A 13,255-nucleotide genomic window follows, 5' to 3' on the forward strand; every position below is an offset into this window, starting at 1 on the left:
ATTAACCCATTAATTATTACGATTCTATTATTCCTCCTGCCGTCGTCCGAATAAAAGTCCGAACTTTGTCGATCGAGGGACCCCCCAGCAGCACTAGTGTTCGGCCTGGGTTCGAATTAATTTGTGGCTTTTGTCCCCACTCGAACGATTCCGATATAGCGAGGGAAAGGTCAGAGCGGGTATAAAGCGTGTAATGCGTGCTGTTGGCGGACGTTTATGGTTCGGTGGCTTTTGATTTATGCCCTTTAGAAATACGAAACGGATTCGGGGGGAGAAAAAATTGATTTTGTATTTGTTAATTTATTAGTGAACGATGTCTGATATGGAATTAAGATAGTATAAGACTTGCTGCTATTCTAACTATTATTAGCTTTACTACCTTTATTGTCAATTTTTCTTAGTTTTTAAGAGAATGCTTACTTCGCGATATAAAAAATCTGGGACATAATACCTAAAGTAATAAGGCCAAGTAGCAAGAGACGTGGCAACACCATGAGGACTGTACTATAGACAAAGTAGCTAAAGACTGTGGCCAGTGGTAGATAGCAAAAAGACGAAACAAGTACTAAAGAGCACAAAAAGAACCTAGTACGCAAATTGTAGGTGTCGTCACTGGAAGAAACTACTCCACGGGCGTAAACCTCGTGAGATGGAATATTTTCAATGACGACTACTGCAGAGGACGTGGAGAGGAAGAAAAAACCATAGAGCATCATAGTGCCACTGTCCGGCACTGGAAAACCGACACTTTCAAACTTTAGGGTACGGTGTTTTGGAGGGACTATAGGAAGCAGCAGAAGCCAACATCAGAGCCATCGGGAAGCAGGTATGTAAAGAGCTGGAAGTGCTTTAACGCAAACAAAGAATGAGAGGAAGGTTTGGTACAATCACAGGGGTATCACAATGGGCTCAAGGCCTCCGAGTGAGGGATCAAACAGGATCCCAAACTCCAGTAACCTAACCAAACGTACCTAAAGTAACAATGTGAATGTACACTGTAACCGCTAGAGTTGTACCAGCATTGGGATCTATGTTTTGATGGCCCAAGATCCCAGAAACAAAAGGGCAAACTTAGTCACATTCAAAGTATAGCCTTCCTTATAAGTCTTCCTTCCAATTCATTATTGTATAGTCACAGGAAAGCTCATGAAAGAAAACGCCTTGCGTGACCATCTTCGTGCCAGATGCGTGTCGAATACTCGTCAGCGAGTAATGGCAGTATGTATGTAGTATGTATATTGTGTAGAAGAAATAATAATGCATCTTTACAGACAAGCAACACTAAAGACACTCGGTTCTACCAGGTCAATTCTATACTACTGCGAGATTATGTGAATGCTCTAAATATATTCAGGGCAGAAGGTCGCTACGATAACGAGAAAGAAGGATGAAATGGCCAAATAAGGCTCCTCTATGCAATTCATAGGACCAGAAGGCTTCTGTGGTGTTGCAAAAATAGTTACAAAAATGGCTACAAAGATGTGGATGGCCAACAAGAAGAAGAGAGAATTGTAGATTAATTCAATAGGACAGACACGATAAAAAAACTAGGAAATTTAATAAAAGAACGTTTGCCAAAATTTAATTTACGACAGAGATAAGAAGCAAAGACAGAAATGCTACAAAAGTTGTAAAGCCGCTGTAATGCTGTAATAGCAGGGTATTGTAAACTTAATATGCATCTAATGCTGATGGGAATGACGGACGAAATCATGTGCGGATTTTGTCAATCTCAAGAAGAAAAGACAGAACATTTTTATATCTGTGCGACACCCTGACCTCGCATATATGCTGATGATATTTGTCTCCTCTCATAATCATTTACAGATATTGAGACCTTACTTAGTACTTTAACATTAACAGCCAGAAGCGCAGGTTTAAAAATCAATATCAATCAATGTCAATTAATTCTACCAAAAATACGAATTTTAAAAATGAGGAAGGTGGTATTGAAAATGTCGAGGATTTTAAATATCTGCGAACTTTTGGTCAGTTAAAATCACTATGAAACATGTATGTACCAACTCTCCACATAAACGAAATTGATTTTTTTTAACTCCAACGCTAAACCCTTAATGCTGTATGGCTGCGAAACCTGGAAACTAATCAAATCATCCACTAATCGAATACACACATTCATCAAATCTTTGTTTGAGAAGGATTCTGAAGATATTTTGGCCTAATACTATTCTCAATACAGACCTACTTCACCTCACTAACAAACCAGAGATGCATTTAGAAATTAAGAAAAGAAAATGGGAATAGGAAGCCAACAGCTGAAGTATTTAAGTACGTCGGCGTCGGTAGGAGAACTAGGCAACTCCTAAATTTTCCTGCATTAGGAAAATTATAGCAAAAACACCAGCTGTCTAAGGAGAAAACATATACCGCAAGACTGGAATAGGCGCCAATATAATTCTAATTTATAAGAAAGGCAGCAAAGAAGACATCAGTAACTATAGGCCAATAAGCCTACTACTAGTAACATAAAGATACGAGGCATGTTTTTTAAGTAAGTACCGTTTTGCGATTCCGCCGCCGCAGCGCTACGGTCGGCGTTCCGCGCATGCGCGCTGGTTACCTACATCTCTTGTCTATGCACAGACGTCAGTACAGTCTGATTCTTCATTGTATACGTTGTTTATTGAGTGTTTAAGATGCCTCCGACAATCGTGAGCCCCGCCGATTGTGAAGTACGGGCTGTCATACGATTCTTAGTGCTAAAGGCGTAAAACCGATCGATATTCATCGTGAGATCTGTGAAGTTTACGGACAAACCATTATGAGTGATGGAATGGTAAGGAAAAGGGTGAGAGCATTTAAAGATGGCCGCACAAATGTGCATGATGAAGAACGGAGTGGGCGTCCTTCGGTCGTTAATGAAGATTCGGTGCAGAAAGTGGACAAAGAGGTGAAAGAAAACAGACGCTTTACAATTTCATCATTGTGCGACTACTTTCCTCAATGTTCTCGTAGTGTTTTGTATCGCATTGTGACCGAGAACTTGAATTACCGGAAATTGTGTTCACGTTGGGTTCCGAAAATGTTGATGGATTTGCACAAAACCCAACGTTTAGGCAGTGCATTGACTTTCCTTGAGCAGTACCACAATGAAGGTGAAGATTTTTTAGACAAAATTGTTACTGGTGACGAAACATGGGTGGCCTACGAAACACCAGAATCGAAACAACAGTCCATGGAATGGCGACATTCATCATCACCCAAAACAGTGAAGTTTAAGCAAACAATTTCTGCCCGGAGAATCATGTGCAGTTTTTTGGGACAGAAAAGGAGTATTGCTAGTGGAGTTTCTGCCTCATAATGAGACAATCAATGCAGCATCTTATTGTGGGACATTGAACAATCTGGGTATTGTTTTGCTGCATGACAATGCCCGTCCACATGTGGCTAATCGGACCAAAGATCTCATCAAATCTTTTAAATGTGAAACTCTAGACCATCCTCCATACAGCCCTGATCTGGCGCCCAGTGACTACCATTTATTCCTGCACTTGAAGAAACACCTGGGCGGTCAGCGTCTTCAAGACGACAACGAATTCAAAACAGTTGTGATACAGTGGTTAACCAGTCAGGCGGCAGAATTTTATGAGGAGGGTATTGAAGAACTGGTGCCACGTTATGACAAGTGCCTCAATATTCACGGAAATTATGTAGAAAATTAGATTAAGGTACAGGCTTTCATGTAAAAATAAAATTATTGCGATATCTTTGCACGTTTTTTTTTAATTCCAAAATGGTACTTACTTAAAAAACATGCCTCGTATTTAAAAAAATAATTTAGAATAGAGAACACGCTAGGCGCTGCACGACCACGAGAACAAGCAGGCTTTAGAAGCTGCTTGTTCAGCTTAAAAACGGCCATTATAAGGAAACACAACGCTCAATGGAACGAAATTTATGCTGGAAATAACCAAAAAAAGACCGTAAAAAATAGAATGGACGACAAAAGACCCAGGTAATAGATGTCCACAGACATCAACAGTATCAAATCCCTCAAGTGGCAATGGGCAGGACACCTGGCGAGAATGACGGACAACAGATGAACCACAAACATTGCAGCATAGTATCCATGAGGAATTAAGAGACCTAAAAGAAAACCAAACTTAATATGGGACCATGATATTAGGAAATTTGGAGGGATAGCTTGGGTCCGCATAGCCAACAATAGACAACAATGAGCCCAATTACAACGATAGTATCTAAATATATGGAGAAGGCTATACTATAATTAAAAATGGTTGAGTAAACTGAAAATGATGATGATGACTTATTTCACACCCCTCGTATATTTATATGAAACCTGAACCGATACTTGCAAATCTTACAATAATGTTGTTCGGTCGATCGAGTTTAATTCACCGACAAAGTCGTTTTCCGTTCTCTCCGAATGCCGCCCTCTACCACATTATTACCCGAACGGAAAAAATCGCTGTATATTTATATTTATATTGGAGCATATAAATGTCGAGGTGTTACGCGAGCGGTGAAAGCGATCTATATTAGCTTCCAGATAGGCCTCAACTCGCTATAAAAACGTATCGCTCCGTGTAATTGCGGCGTTCGTGTCCCTTTCACGAAAAAGCGCCGCCAATTACTTAGCGGATACCGGGGGTGGTTGAAAAGTTTGAGTGTATTTTTCGAAAAGAAAAAAATCGAGACTGACCTGTATCAGAATTTTCTCAAAAAACAAATAACATAAATAGACCAGCCTTAGGCTTCATTAAGAATCTCGAAATTAGTAGTTTCAACTATAGGTACTTTATAATAAAAACTATACGAACATTCATAATATCTATAAAAATATGATTAAAATTAATAGAATATCCTAGCAACACTTTACGGTAGTTAGTTGTATCCATAGAAAAAAAACTAATAATTAGTTTATGAAACAATACGCTTTTCATTTTTAGCATCACATTTTCTCTCGACGGATGATAATTAAAGGTCAAAATGACTACTCACAAATTATGAAGTATAGTTATAATATGCTCATAATTTGTGAGTAGTCATTTTGACCTTTAATTATCATCCGTCGAGAGAAAATGTCCAACAGCAGCAATGGAGGTCATTCTAGATCTAACACCACTGCACATTGTCATTGGTAGCTATGCCAATGCGACAATGATTAGAATGGTCACTAACGGAATTAGTACTGGGAGAATTGTCAGATCAGGGGCTTGGAACACCCTCAAAAAGGAAATACCACTCCTGCAACTTCCAGTGGACGATATGCCAAGAACGTACAACTTTGACAAACATGTCAATGTAGTATTGAGCAATAAGAAGGATTGGAAGAGCGAAACGCTTGCCCAGCAGTTAAAAGACCATACCATAACTTGGTATACTGATGCTTCCAAAACCAATACGGGAACAGAGATCGGAGTGTTTGGGCCGAGAGCTAATTACTCCGAACCAATGGGCACTTACCCTAGTATCCTACAGGCAGAAATCTACGCTATCGAGAGATGCGTACAACTTATCTTAGATAGGAACTATCGGAAACAAGAAATAGCCATCTTATCTGATAGTCAAGCAACGTTAAAGGCGATCAACTCAGTATCAATCAATTCGAAATTGGTCAAAGAATGCATAGAGAAGCTGAATAAATTAGGCAAAGAAAACAAAGTCCTCCTACACTGGGTGCCTGCTCACCAAGGGATAGAAGGCAATGAAAAAGCAAATAATCTAGGTAGAAAAGGAGCGAACACTCCACTAACTGGACCAGAACCGTTCTGCTTTCCAAGTGGTAACCAACTCAAGGAGGAACTCAAGAACTTGGAAGATTCCATCCGCAACCTGGAATGGAAATCTTGCAATGGTCTAGGACACTCGAAGAAGTTTCTGAGGGCTTATGATCAATAAAAATCACAGATCTTCCTAGGTCTGAGTAAGAACAATCTTCGGATTGTCACGGGGTTTTAACAGGACACTGTCTCCTCAATGAACACCTCAGTAGATTGAAACTAAGAAGAAATGGCGAATGCAGATTCTGTGAGGAAGATGGTGAAACACCAGTACACCTCATCACTGAGTGCGCCGAGACGACAACCATTCGTGCCATGAATTTTGGTACGACTGATATTGGAGATGGAGAACTACCCTCTATAAAACCGTCCCAGATACTGGCTTTTGTCAAAGCCCTGGGACTGTATGATGAGTTATGATTCAAGAAAGGGGGACACAATGGATCTGTAAGGTCGAAGTGATTAACCCCCCTCCCACTCATTCTAAATTCTCTAAAATTCTATAATATGCTCAACGACAAAATCCTTGACAGTGATAGATGGGGGACTCTAAGGTGGGAATCCTTGACAGTTCTGTTTGTGGATTCACTTGAATTTGATTTGACTTTTTGTGGATTTGTCAGTTAGGTTAGCTTACTGAGCTTATTTTATGTTATTTGTTATTTATTCTACTACTGATAGTTGTTTAAGGGTAGTATATCTAGAAGGAGATTGTGGCAGAACTTAAATTAACAGTGACACTATTGCGATTTTTCAAAAAAGACTGTAAAATAGTTAGTTCTGTAGCGTGCGGTAGATCTCGTTCAAAAATCGAGGGAAATAATGGAATAACCTTTCGCTAGTAAGTAACTACATAATATACACACGTTCACAGTTAGATATACACTATCACTGTCTCAACTATAAGAATTCATTGGTTTCCAATATGATATTGAATGTGAAATAACCTTATTTGAAGCAATTTGGCTGTTTTGAAATTAAGCTTTTATTGTTCTTGAAGGGATTTTACTTTCATGTTTAATTTAATATATCACTATATTTCATTTCATACATTTTTATTATTGTTTAAATAAACTGTTACATTAAGGACCATAATAAAGGACCTTGTACTTCCTTTTTCCTTCTTATTAATCCAAAGTTTGCCTCAGTCCACCTAGGCACTAAACAACCTTAAAAAATATCACAGTTTCGACTACTACAATTATTGCTAGTTCAAGTTTTTTTTTCAGTGTGCTTTCCCAGTCATGTTCGACCTCTGAGTGGTGCAAGTCTTGACAAAACAGCAATTTACAATGCTAATTTACTGTCTAAAATATCGACAGATTTTTTTTTCTCATTTTATAAATACTACAGCACGACGCCGACGCGACGCCTAGTTCGAATTCTTTTTCACTTATTTTTTACTACCCGAAACAGTGTTACATCACACAAACCTCGTACCTGAGTGTCGTCTCAATAACTGCAATAGCAAAAAACTAAAATACTTAAATATTATGACAAAACCACGACTTCAATATTATTTTACTGCGATCCACATGACGCGGCGCCGGCGTGGACTAAACAGGGTGGCCCATCCAAAACGTTCCGCAAGGCATAACGGCTAGGGTATTTTTTTTTCCAAAAATCCAAAAACGCGTCAATTTTGTTTGTGAGGGGGATAACTTTTGCCACAAAAATGATTGCGAAATCTTCAACCCTCTAAGCAGGGTGTCATCCCCCAACTTTTTTTCAAATGGGAAGGGGGGTCAAGTGGCACCGCAATGAAAAGACCTTTCTATTCTTTGTATTTCCCCGCCTCGTTTTTCAAAATCCGTCGAGTCGTTGAGAAAATATGAAGGATTGAAATTTGAAAAGAGTTTATTGAAACTTTTATCGGAGTAAAGGATAAGGATAAATTCTTTCGACCAATTTGAGGTTTTTTCTTATTATTTCTAGATGTTTACGCATTTTTCACTTGCCATAAGGTTGAACGATCAGGTGCGGTAGTTGCTAGATAGCTGTTCTGTGCCTTGTGCGTTGAAGTTCTTCTCAATATCGTTAAACTGACTAACAATAGAATTTCCAAAAATACCAGCCCAACCGTTCAATTTATGAGGGTTTTGTGTGTGCACCTCGTGAAAAACCCTGGGGTTGTCTTCAGCCCAGTACCGACCAGTTGTGCCAATTAACTACACCGTTCAAAAAGAAAGTACACTCATCCAAAAAACACACCTTAAATAGAAAATTATTATCATTCGCCACTCGTTCACTCATAGTTTCACAAAATTGCAAGCGACGATCAAAATCGTATTCGTTGAGTTCTTGTACCAACTGAATTTTGTACGGGTGGAACTTCCGTTTTTTTAATATCCTTTGGACACTTTGCTACTAACTCGCGAACAATTTTGCCATAAAGGTGGTTGTCAGGATGGCGTTCATTGAATATCTGCGCAACCCGATTGCCACATTCATTATTTTTAAAATAAAGTTCGATTATTTCCACTTTTTCTGCAAGTGAGTACACCATAATAATTGTTAAAAAATTTAACGATATTGAGAAGAACTTCACGGCACAAGTCACAGAACAGCTATCTAGCAACTACGGCACCTGAACGTTCAAGCTTGTGACAAGTGAAAAAAATGTGTAAACATCTAGAAATAATAAGAAAAAACAGCAAATTGGTCAAAGAAATGTATCCTTCTCATTTACTCTGATAAATGTTTAAATAAACTTTTCAAATTTCAATCCTTCATATTTTCTCAATAACTCGACCGATTTTCAAAAACGAAGCCGGAAAGTATAGAGAATAGAAAGCCCTTTTCATTGCGGTAACAATTAAACCCCCTTCCCATTTAAAAAAAATTGGGGGATGACGCCCCCGCTTAAAGGGTTGAAGATTTTGCAATCATTTTTGGGGCAAAAGTTGTCCCCCTCACAAACAAAATTGACGTGTTTTTGAATTTTCTGAAAAAAAAAGTACCCTGGTCGTTATGCCTTGCGGAACGTTTTCGATGGGCCACCCTGTATACTACCAACTACATATGCTAAAACCTACTATATCAGACCGCCCAAATCGCGACAATTGCGCGACTGCTGGAACGAAATACGTCGCGGGCGAGGTCGAGCGTCAATAACTAGTTACCAGTTACTTCTGTTCGCGACAGACGATAACCACTACTCTAGTAGCGCGACGGCTTGAACGAAACACGTCGCGGTCAAGATCGCGCGACGCTACGTTACCAGTTCCAGTTACTGCTGTTGGCAACCGACGAAATCGCGACCCTAGGAGCGCTACGGTTGGAGAGAAACATGACGCTATGCGGTTACTGCGGTTCGAGCCAACTACAAGAGCGATTATAAATAATTTATTCACAAATTATAATTAATTTATAATTTCGTCGTTATTATGATCATTGTTCTTCAGTAACAGGTTCCAGATTCGATGTGGATCGCGACACGACGTTACAAAAAATAATGCTCCAAAATCGCGTTACTCAAATACCGACACATCACTAATTGAAACTACTAATTGCTAGGTTCGAGATGAAAGAAACTAATTTTTTTTATCCAGATCTACTAGCCCTGAATATATATTCACTTATTTAAGACTCACACTGTATTTATTTATATATACTATAACTATATTCTTTTTATTTCTTTGCAGAATTCTTTCTCTTTTGCACTTTATAGACCTTAAAACTTATTTGGCTCCATGTAATTTTATTAAGTCAGTATTACGGTCAATTTTCACATACACTTTGTCAATCTCTCTCTGCTGTCATTATAGTCTTATATTGTTACGTTGCCGTTGGCACGAATATCAAAATTTATGACAGTCTGGAACTTTTACGGCCTTTGACGTTTTATATTCGTCGACAATGGAAACTACGCGCAGTCGAAATAAAAACAAATTTCAGATTTATATTTTATTCTCTTGTTTTGAAATTGTCACCTAAGTTGATTGGAATTCAACATTGTTGCTGATGCAACGGAGAAAATGTCGGAAACGTGAAATTTTACAGGATATAACAAAATCTAATGAAAGAAAATCAAAACAAAAAAGTCAGTAGCACACCTAGACCTGATGTTAATATTTTAGAAATTTTCGATTGTTGCAGGAAATTTCCGAAACTTTCGGAAATTTATGACGTTTTGGGAAATTTTACAATTTTACATATTTTTTGTTGATACAATAAAAGAATAAATTAGATAGACATTTGATACCAACATGTAAGTGGAAGAAAACAATAAACATAATATTGGTTGTTTGTATTGTATATATGTATATTATTTGTTGTATTGTTTTAATAAACAATACATAACTCATAAAAGTCATAAATATAACACATAACAAAAATCACTTGGTAACATTTGTACTTTGTACATAAACCATGAACTATAACTATGAACTTAAAAAAACAAAAAAGCACGAAATATAAATTTAAAAAACGTAAAACACAAATAACTGAATTGTTCTATTCCTGAATACTTTCAGGCGCCGAGCTGGTCCCATCTTCATAGGGTATTATAGTAGTAGTAGTACTGTCTTCGTCAGTTTATATTTCCAAATCAGATATATTTGATGTATCATCTGGTTCTGATTCTGAAGGATGGACCTCTACCTCTACGGGTTCTATTGGTTCTAGAGGAGTTTCATGTTGTTGAATATCATGCTCCGTATCCACTTTTTGTTTTTGTAGTAATAATTTATTGTTATGAGCTACGAACATTATTTTGCCGGCTTTTTGTGCAGTTAAGCGATTCCTTTTTTTAGTATGAATAAAAGTGTAAGTACTGAAACTTCTCTCAATGGCTGCAGATGACGTTGGTAAAGACAAGCAACAGCTAAATATTTCAACTGAGTATTTTTACACATTGCTGCATTGCTTGCCACCAACTTTGACAGTCTACATTTTTAACTGACATCCAAACGTAGTTGAGAGCCCATAAACCCTATTTGGCGCAATAATTTGTTACATCTGTAAAAATGGCTTCTTTATTATTGACAAACTGAGGATGTTTGTTGGTGATATTGTTGATAAATTCCATAGCGGCTATGTGTTCTTCATTGTTAAGGTGTTCTCCCATTAAACAGAGGGGTCCAAGAGATTCGCGGCAAAATGCATTGGTTTAAGAGCCATATGTTTTCTATTTTGTAAGACGGAGAAGCATTATTTTTCTTCTGATTTAAGAATAGGCATACTTGATACCTACATTTTCGTTAAATTTTTGCTCAATGTCTTGAATTTTGAAAAGAAATTTCTTGCAAAATTCGGATTTTTGCTAATATTCGCGATTGGGGACCGAATATTTCGGAAATTTCTGAAATTTCATGCAAAATTCGAATGGAAATATTTGCTACCAGCATCACTAAGCACACCCAGTGATAAACCATATGTACGTCCCTGTTGAATATGTAGGGTTGGTACACCACTTACGAGGGTTGTCTTTAATGTATTGTATACAGGGTGCTACAAATTCTTGGTACGAGCATTGGTATCTCGGAAACCGTATTAGATACGAAAATGGTTAAATTGGGGCCAAGTTGCTCCTTGGGATGTTCACCAAGATAGCATCAAAAAAGTTTAAAAAAATTCAAAGATTGCTGAGTTTTTTGAGAAAAACTGATTTTTTTTTTCAAAATAAATATTATTTTTTCTATCGTTACTTCTTAGGAAATCAAAAAAATAATTGCACATTCTCATAGCCACTTTATCAGCGCTATCTGATTGTATTTTTGGGTTTTCAAATTAACTAATAATTTGTGAGATACCTAGGCCAACTTAATTTTTTTAAATACGGACCTGCATTTTTTATTTGAGGTTTTGAAAGAATTCAGTCTCCTGAGTATAACAATGAGTCACGCTTTGTATTTTTTTTTGTTTTGGATACTTTAACAACAATAAAACTAATATTAATTATTATTTAAAATAATTTCAAGTCCGACTCTGGATTTTTAAATTATTTAACCTGATTATATTCATCGCAACAGTATTGATGAGCATTAATTAACATTGAATAAGGAAAATCGAGCCAATTGAAAAATTCAAATATATAATATCCAGGTCAGCAATTTAAAAGATATTATTTTTAATTTTTTGTTTGTAAATTTTATATTTCATTTTTAAAGCTTTAACCCCCTGTAGCTACGAAACAAAGATCTATTTTGATATAAAAAATAAATCTAATATTTCCGTGAGAAGTCTCCCCACGAGATATGGCACATGTTTTTTAAAACACCCTGTATAGTTGTATGTTTTGTTTTGTACAATAGTTGGAAATAGCTGTGAAATAAAAAGCTACTTAAAAATTGATGATATCGCCAACTGTTAGATATTGGAAAGAACATATTCCTACATAAGTATCTACTAAATATCTATAAATGTCTATAATATTGCATTTTTACTGCAACAGTTGCTGCAATTTTTATCTTAATAAAATTAGAGTAGTTTCGCCTTTTGTTTTTAGTTTCTTAATTTCATTTCATTATAAGTTATTTTTAAATACAGGCATGAATGTATTATGAATTTTCATACAGGGTGTAAAAAACAGTAAGTAAATAGAGTAAGAGTAAAAACATTAAAAGGGTGTTTGCCAAGTCTGAATATGGTATTGTAACGTTTTTAGTTCGTTACATGTCTTTTTTATATATAATATATGATGTCTGGCCTATCATCACCGGATTCCCTCTCGTTCAGGCCGGATAGTTTATTTGACGCGTAATTTTTACGTTCTCTAGTCGCCAACCCTGTTATCGTTCGACACAACCCTGTTACTATTCTGTGGAGGCGCGCGCTGTCAACATCGCTTCTGTCAACTCTCCGTGCTTAACCTCACTTTGTTTTGACGCTCTGTTGTATCCCAGCTTTTAGAAATGGTGATTATTTAAATCTTGCTGTATAATCTGAATCAGCTGCTATTTCAAAGCAACAGGTAAAGATGAAATATTATCCTTATAGATTCGATATTATTATTGAATATTTTTAGGGTAGAGTTACGGATGTCCCAACTTGTATTTGTGTTTTGCTGGCACGTTGGCGTCCCTTTTCTTTTGTCCTCCAGAATGTCACATGGAAGAAAGGACATGTTGTTTATTATTTTTTCGAGGTAGGTTTATTTTGTTTATTAGACCTTGTTTGGTTTTAAACAAGAGTTTCATATTTTTAGGGTCCAAGGTACGGACTATTTCCAAGGTACGGACTATTTCCAAGGTACGGACTGTGTCCAAGGTACGGACTGTGTCCAAGGTAGTGTCTTGTGTACGGACATTATCTTATGTACGGATGTACTGGGGACGAGTGTCCCCAGTAAGAACGATTTTTTCTTACATATAAGTGCCACAGCGTGGATGTAGCTTGAGTCCCATGCTGATTCGTTCCCAGCTGTAAGCTAGTTAGTTACGGCTGTACCAATTTATGGTGTCTCATGCTGGCCCCTTTGGTTGTGTTGGATGGCTGAGTACAGAGATGCGAGACCACCTCACGCTGCTACTGTTTGAAGCAAGATTACA

At 37.2% G+C, this 13,255-nt stretch overlaps 1 protein-coding gene across 1 annotated transcript in view; it reads right to left on the minus strand.

Annotated features, from left to right (window-relative positions):
- The window catches only part of LOC115877281 (altered inheritance of mitochondria protein 3), an 83,530-nt gene that overhangs the window by 19,596 nt on the left and 50,679 nt on the right, over positions 1-13,255 (minus strand). The gene's annotated exons all lie outside the window — the stretch shown is intronic.

Source organism: Sitophilus oryzae, unplaced genomic scaffold, assembly GCF_002938485.1.
Source record: "Sitophilus oryzae breed Bouriz unplaced genomic scaffold, Soryzae_2.0 scaffold_1443_pilon_pilon, whole genome shotgun sequence".
In the NCBI taxonomy this organism is placed as follows: Eukaryota; Metazoa; Arthropoda; class Insecta; order Coleoptera; family Curculionidae; genus Sitophilus; species Sitophilus oryzae.